The sequence below is a fragment of the Manduca sexta genome, chromosome 7, assembly GCF_014839805.1.
Source record: "Manduca sexta isolate Smith_Timp_Sample1 chromosome 7, JHU_Msex_v1.0, whole genome shotgun sequence".
Taxonomy (NCBI): domain Eukaryota; kingdom Metazoa; phylum Arthropoda; class Insecta; order Lepidoptera; family Sphingidae; genus Manduca; species Manduca sexta.
The window spans coordinates 12747221-12755315 of record NC_051121.1 but is presented as its reverse complement, the minus strand read 5'-3'; positions in this window follow the sequence as shown (position 1 = coordinate 12755315).

The window sequence follows — 8095 nt, the reverse complement described above, 5'->3', positions numbered from 1 at the left end:
AAAGCCTATCAATTGACGCGAATTCATTTTACGACTAATAAAGTCCTGTGGTATATCCAAATATCGCTCGCTCACTATTACAAGGTTCTATATAAACTAATGCTACAAAAATTAAATAAAAAAAAATCATGTTAGTAAATAAAGCTGGATGCATAAAGCAACAGGCCGGGGTCTGTGGCGTATCTTGGGACAGGCCTATGTCCAGTAGTGGACTGCAACGGGCTGATGATAATGATGATGATGTTGATAAAATTTTTATAAGACAATAATTGGTTCCTGCTGTATTTATCTTTCACAATTCTTGGAAATATTCACTGAAAAAGACTTAGAATCGCGTGATATGTATAATTCAGTTTGCATATCAAATATGACATAGGACTTTGTAATAGTGAGCCATCGATATTCCGTTTGAACAACAAGTATTAAGTAACAACAGACAGGCAATAAAAACATTGGCCAATCATTTATACAATTACGTTAATAGAAGTACTTGCAAGTCTAGTGGAATGGTCTCATGAGAATACTGGAAATACGTAGATTATGCAAAGGTTGACGATCTATGTAAGGTTTCATTTAGGCAAATTTAATTCATTTATTGCTTATTCGGTGGCGTAGTTGTGTGCGGTTGGTGTCTGGCAAAGTGATATTGGGTTTTTTTATTGTATCAGTCCGGTATTTAGGATTTTTGCTTGATATGGAAAAAGGTCGATAGCCTAGTTGGTTGTGGAACGGACTGCCGATACGAATGTCTGCAGGTTCAAATCCCAAGGGTACACCTCTGACTTTTCTAAAAATTATGTGGATATGCTTTGTTAATTATCACTTGCTTTAACGCTGAAGGAAAACATCGCGAGGAAACCTGCATACCTGAGAAATTCTCTATAGGAATTTAGAAGGTGTGTGAAGTCTACCAATCCGCACTAGGCCAGCGTGGACTAAGGCCTAATTCCCTGTCAGTAGTAGAGGAGGCCCGTGCCCACCAGTGGGACAGTATATAATACAGGGCTGATATTATTATGGTAAAAGGCTGGGCTCTATCATATTAGGAGATGGAACTCACATGGCGAAATTGGCACCCTAGCTGTATTTCTGTCTGTCTTTTCGAGGATAAAGGCGCGATTTGTTTCTTGTTCATTAATGACTTGTGATTTATTTAAATTCATTGACGTTATTGTATTATTGGAGTGATTTTAAATTTTAGGAGATGATATTATGAAAGTATAACTCCCTTGACTCAAAATAAATACAAGATAACCTTAACAACCTTAATTAACATGCATAAATTGTAATTATTTCGTACTTATGAGCATCAGAAATTTTACGAGTTAATATTGATTCAAATAAATTTACCAGATTTGAATTATTCACAACTCGTTATTCCTGATGATATATTCTGCAGCAAGTGTTATACCAAAACCGTTAGTTATTAAACTAAACAACTTCGTTCTTGGGACAGCGTGAAATGTATGTACACCAAGCGGTCATAGGTATATTCCTAGTTCAGGCTAATTTTGTGTGGGTTTCTTTTTTCTTTATTAACCACAAAACTGGTTACAACACGACATTGATAAGATGTAATGATCTACCTTACATATATTTGCAGACTTCGACACGTGAGTACGACATGCATAACTTATAAATAACATTCACGAAGTTACTACACCATTTATCAGATTTTTTAAACTTTGTCAGTTATTAGGACTGCGCGCGCAAGTACGCAGGTGGCTTAAAACTTCCTCGGGATTTGAAGTCGGCTGGTCTCTTCGGCTTACACAAAAAATAATTTGTTTTCAGCTTGGATTACAAACGACAGATTTATTCAAATATATCATAAAATATTTTACAGTTTCTGTATTCGTTCTGAAACTTTTCTCTAGATCTTTGTTTGATATCTGGTGATAAGGCATAATCCAGTGCTATGGCGCAGTTTTTTCCTGCTTTTTAATGAAATAAGTTTGTTTCCTTATGCGGTATATGTTATAGTTTATTTTTACACCAAAAAATATGTATACAACTTTATGTAGAAGGAATAATTGTTCAGAAATAATCGTACGTAATTTTTACTAGCAGTAATCATAAAGAGTTCATCGCAGGCGAGATTAAAAACAATTTGAGTAAGAAAAGAAACAATAATATTGGTCTTAATTATTATAAAACCAAGCGAGTATTGCATGTCAACCGGAAGAAATTGCCTTGCTATTACGCATGTTTAAACGTTGCAACTTTTTATTTCTTTTCGAGAATCGCACGAGCGACGCATGGTGGTAGGTTTATGATGAGTATAAGAGCTTGTGGAAGACTATTTGAACAAAGAACATTTTCAGTATAAGTGTGAGTTTGAAGAAAATTGCTCAGTCTAAATGAGGCTTTAGTATAAGTTTATCGAACTACTAAACAAGACATTGAAAACAATAAACAATGTAAAGACAACTGTAACTACCATCAAAGTATTTTTCGCATCTTCTAAACTTAGGATTATTGTTAAGCGTTTGTCCCCAGGTCATACTTAACGGACCTTAACTTTACCAAAATTTATTGTAAATTAATTCAATCTTTTGTGATATAATGAGGCCGGGATAGTCAAAAATTTTCAATGGCCACTCGAGTTAAGATTACTTCACTCTTTGTTTCTTTCCCATTATCTCGGGGGATCGATATTTTATTTGCATGTTGTTTAAGTTCTTTATATTGTGGGATCATTAACAAAAATTAAGCTAATTTGTTCTTGTTTGCGTGAATTTTAATAGTACGTGACGGTACTGGCGTGTAATTTTTTAAAAAAATGTTTGAAAGTTGTAACTTCTTTTAGAGGGTATTTTTAATACTACCTACATTTCCAAGCACATTTAAAATTCATAATATGATATTAGGTATCGAATAAGTCAAATAAAATAAGACACTAAATTATCATATTACAGAGAAAACATTGTATTAAAACGATATTGTCTCATAATTTCTAATTTTATACAAAAAATGTCAAATCGGAGAAACATACCTGATTATGAATGATTCACCATGATCACAAACACGAGTGGCAAGGTGGCCAATGTGGCGAGGCGTCCACACGGCGAGTGGCCCATAGCCCAGTGGGACACTACAATATCGTAAGTACACCACGTTAATCGAATTTTCAAAGAGGGCTGGACGCGTAGTGATGTCATTTTTATCGATAGTTTGTATTCGAATCTTAATTATGTTATCTATGTGACAGTTGTGGTCGTAAATTGATTGTACAATAGTTTTTAATTATTTTACATAATACTGATTGTGATCTGGAGCTCGTTAAATGTAATAACGAGACGTTCGCAAATTCACAGCGCATAATAATCTGATGTAGCTTCTCTTGTAAAAATGTATTAACAGTGGCGACCTTAATCAACGCGAAGCCCCGGGTGAAAGCAAAAAAAAAAAACAAATCAAGGCCCCGTGCGGAGTAAAAAACACAGATGTGAGGCTTCGGGCGAAGAAAAAAAAACCTGATTTTAACAATGTAGATAAGGTGCAAATGAATGCCCAACAATGCAACGCTCGAAACCCCTGTAAGCAAGAAGTTGCGCGACTTACCCTCTTCCCTAAGGCCGCCATTGTTTATTAGATATTATGATTTTAGCCTATTGAAGACAAGGAAGTATGGAAAGAAAATCCTGAGTCTTGACGAATTTGTCTCGGGTGTCGGTGTCACTTATTTATCTTAGAGCGATATTACTAATAAAAGTAACAATCATACACTAATCCATTTCAATTACATGTTCTGTTTCCAAAAATATAGGCTACCTTATATGTCCGACTCCGTCCATTCCATTGCAGTCAGCGTAAAATATTTTTCAAGAATAGGTCGCTGCTTGGCGTCTACCCGTTTGAGGTACCTAGTCGAATGGAAATGTTGTTTGACAACTTATGGTTCCACCTAGAAATCGAAGCTGGGACTTCTCGATCTACAGTGTAAATTACACGACATAAGACTAAGGAAAAATTCAATCCAATCTAACGAATTTAAAAACATATCGATTTGTTTTTTTTTATCGATACAAAACAAGACAACCCGAAAAATATAAACTTGTACGTCACTAGTTAACAACCAACGTTAATGTCATTAATGTAAGAACGCGGCACGCCAATACATCGATGTGTTTAAACTGGGCCCGTATTATGCAGTAATTAATTTATGTGTATACCTTATTACTTTAGTAAAGTGTCTACGAGTGGCGATGATTTTGTTTTCCAAAATACTTACATTTCAATTTTGAGACAATATATTGTAGGGGCTAAGGGTCTACAACCAGATTCCTGCCGGTTTCTCTTTATTTAGATTTATGCAGAATTTGAATTTCATTGGAATGATTTGCAGGCCACATTTATGTATATTAGTATCTATATGTTGTATCGAGATTCCTTTCGGAAAGTTTTACCTTTCGCCACTGATGTATTGTCAATAGAGATTACGTCGAAATTTTAACTACAGTTTATGTCCGGATTTATCTAACTTGGTCTTATAGTTCTTGCTGCAACATACTTTCAAGAATGCTACAGTAAGAATTTGGTTTACTTTTTATGGTTCTACAAGACGTCAATCTTCTGGGAATCGAGTCTCAGGCAAATGACGCTAAAACCACACAATGTTAGTTTTTTTATACAGAAGTATTACGTACAGTTATTACAAAGAAAATAACAATATTGAACTAATTGAAATTTGGATTATAAAAACATGCTTTATAAAAAAAATTAAACATTCAATTAAAAATATAATCTTAAAAATTAGAACAAATCAATATACCTAAATCAATACTTTTACTTTATAAATTTCAAAGCTCGTTTCGAACAGAAGTTACTTCTTTTAATATATTTTAATTAGTGTTAATTACATATTATTGTTTAATGTGGTATCATTGTTATGGATTTAAATCCATAAATTATTAACGCAACACTATTTAATCAGCTGATTCAAGTTTGATTGGAATAGATAATTTTTTATCACTCGTATTAACTTTATGTTAGCAAATAGGTAACATTGCGAATATTTAAATAAACTTGTGATATCGTTCATATACTCCACAAAAAATTGACTTGTCTTGAAGTACCCCAGAAAATGCTGCCCGATCAGACTCAAATTTACATATCGGTTGGTATAGGCGTGAAATACTTGGTCATTCGTTTTATTAATAATTCAAATTCATTGTATTCCTTTCGATTGAGTAGTTCCGTATAAATGTTTAGGCTTTACCCATAAAATTTCGATGCAATGAATTTGAGTAGCAAATTTTGTTACTAATAAAACAGGTTTGGCCGGCCCGCGGTCAGCTCCATTTTAGCGTGACCCGGTAATGCTATAATTTGTTTATAGGAATTTGGAATTTATCTAGTTCAGTTAACAGTGATATTCAAAATTAATAGAAAATAAATAAAATTAATAGTGGTGCTGGTGGTAGTGTATGTTTGTTTTCCCTTTATTGATTTAAAAAGATTCGAGTTATAGTATACAAATAGAGGAGAATTTGCGGGAGGAGAGGGTGGGGGAAATGTAGGAATGTTCTTTTAGGATAGAAGAAATGTTCGCGAGTCCTCATACGTCTCAATGTCTATTTATAACCATGAGGAATACACACTTTGGCAGTAGGACAGGTTATTAAACAAAGTCAGATAATATTTATATTATCTATTTCATTCTAACGTCTTTATAAGCACATTAATAGGAAACAGAATAACATTACCACCTGTTGGTGGTAGGTCTCTCAGATGTGCGACCACCGCGATGTCTATTTCTGCCGTCAAGCAGTAGTGTGTCGCCACTGTTGTGTTCCGGTTTGAAGGACATTGCAGCCAGTGTAATTACTGGACATAATAAGACTTAACATCTCATGTCTCAGGATGGCGAGCCGATGGAATACCAAACAATACTTTGTAATTCAAAGTGTTGGATGGTGTTGCTATTGTTTATGGGCGGTCGGGTCGCTTACTATCAGTTGAACGGCAAGCTCGTCTCATCATTCAAAACAATATTTTTTATTTGATTAAGATCTATTCCTTGTTTTAAATATTTTAGAAGCTATAAAATAAATTCCAATGTAGATGTAGTTTTTGGTCTAAGAGCAGTTTAAGACGTCTGTGTGTTAAATGCAGTGAGGCGTTCTCCAGAATTACCTTTGTCTCCATTATGCGTTGCAGTATTTCATAAATTAAGCAAATTAGAGGATGTGTAAGTCCTTTGTGCAAGCATGACGCGCCTCTAATTGTTACGGCTTAGTAATAAACGGAAATTTAGAATTTTATGAATAGCAAACATTTAAAAAAGTAGTTCATGAAGTTGCGAGATCATTTTTGTATTTATTTTTACATTTATGTCATTGTAATTTTAGAAATACGATATGGTATGCGCTTCAAGTAGAATTTACAACTTAAGTCCGTTAGCTGCGAATGAAGGCTGATATTGAGAAGAAAAATCCAATATACTGCCTAGGATTCGAACACGAAACCTCGGAGAAGCACTCAATACAACTACCCCACTTAGACAGTCTGTTTGTCAGGCTGGATTTTTTTACTATTTAATTATTGACCATCTTTATCACTGGGAAACTATCTTCTTTAATTGTCACGTTGGGATCTGAAAAAGAAATATGTCTCCTTGGTAAGTACAAATGTTGAAATCTACCTTTTCAATATTTCCATCAGATTTTAGTCAGTCATATATCTACCAAAATAAACTACGTTCTGGATAGGGTCAGAACTTTGGACAATAAGTGGCAATATCCGTTCACTCATCCAATACTTACTGTTTCTTGATGTGGGAAATACCTCGTATCATTAACTTGCCCTTGTTCTTTCAACAAAGAAATCATTTCAAACAACTTTAAGTGCTTCTTGTTATGTTTAAGTGATTTGGCAATTTCAACACTACATTATCTTGATGTTTTATTATAACTTGTTAATATTTTGTTGAAGAATATTAAAATTAATTTAAGTTTATTTCTTTAGGTTAGTTGCTGTTTTAATAAAATAAATATTTATATAATATGATGGAAAAGAACTTAAATCATTAGCATAAAATGTATACATAATGTTATCCTTGCTTTGTCAAATCCACGAGAATATAGGGCTTAATTCAATAAATGAACGAAGAATATATTTTTTTATTTTAAAACACGACTAAATTTACAAAGCATATTTTCTTCTGATTTAGACATAATATCTGCTAAACACACTAATTGATTAAAAAAGAATAAGATACTTTTAGATTTTCGATAACTCCGCTAAACACATTAAACGATTAAAGGATGGACATTGTTACCAAAAGCTAAACATGATCCATCAAGGAAGAACTTTATAAATACAAAAACAAAACAAGTCATTAATAAAAACATGAGTGAACTAATAAAAGTATGAATATCTTCAATATTATACGTTGTAAAGAACATTTTTGATTTGAAAATTCTCCCCCTCTCTTATTACTTGTTATCTTAAGCCTCGTAACTGTCTACGACTGCCTTAGTGGCGTAGTTGTTTCGTGAGCGGTAGGACACCGTTCTGATGTCCGTGGTCGAGCAAGTGATATTGGGTTTCCCTACCCAGTATCAGCCCGGAGTCTGGAATTAGTGGACTACATCGATAGGCTCGCCCCTATCTTATAATAGGATGGAACACAAAGAAGAATGATCCATATAACCCAATTTCTGTAGACTTCTTTCTGTAGAATTTAAATATCATTAGAACGATTTGTAGACCGCATTAATGCATTTTGGTATCTATATGTACTGTCGGGTTCCCTTTTGGAACACTTCACCTTTCGCCACTGGAACACACATGGCGATAATTGGGTGACCTGGCACCTCCGTTTACCCCTTCGAGGGTAAAGGCGTGACTATTGTTTATTTTTTTGTTTAAATTACTAAAATATTGATATGTATAATGGAAATCAAACAAGACAATACGTGGTCAATCTACCGTATATTGTATGGCAGAGCTGTCAGGGAGGCGAGTGTCACACGTTTCCCTTATCTGCTTTGTCGGTCAGTGCTTCTCAACTATGGTTCTTGATTTTTTTTTTGTAAGGGCACGGTAAATAAAAATAGAATGTTGACTGATTAAAGATGATTACCCCTCG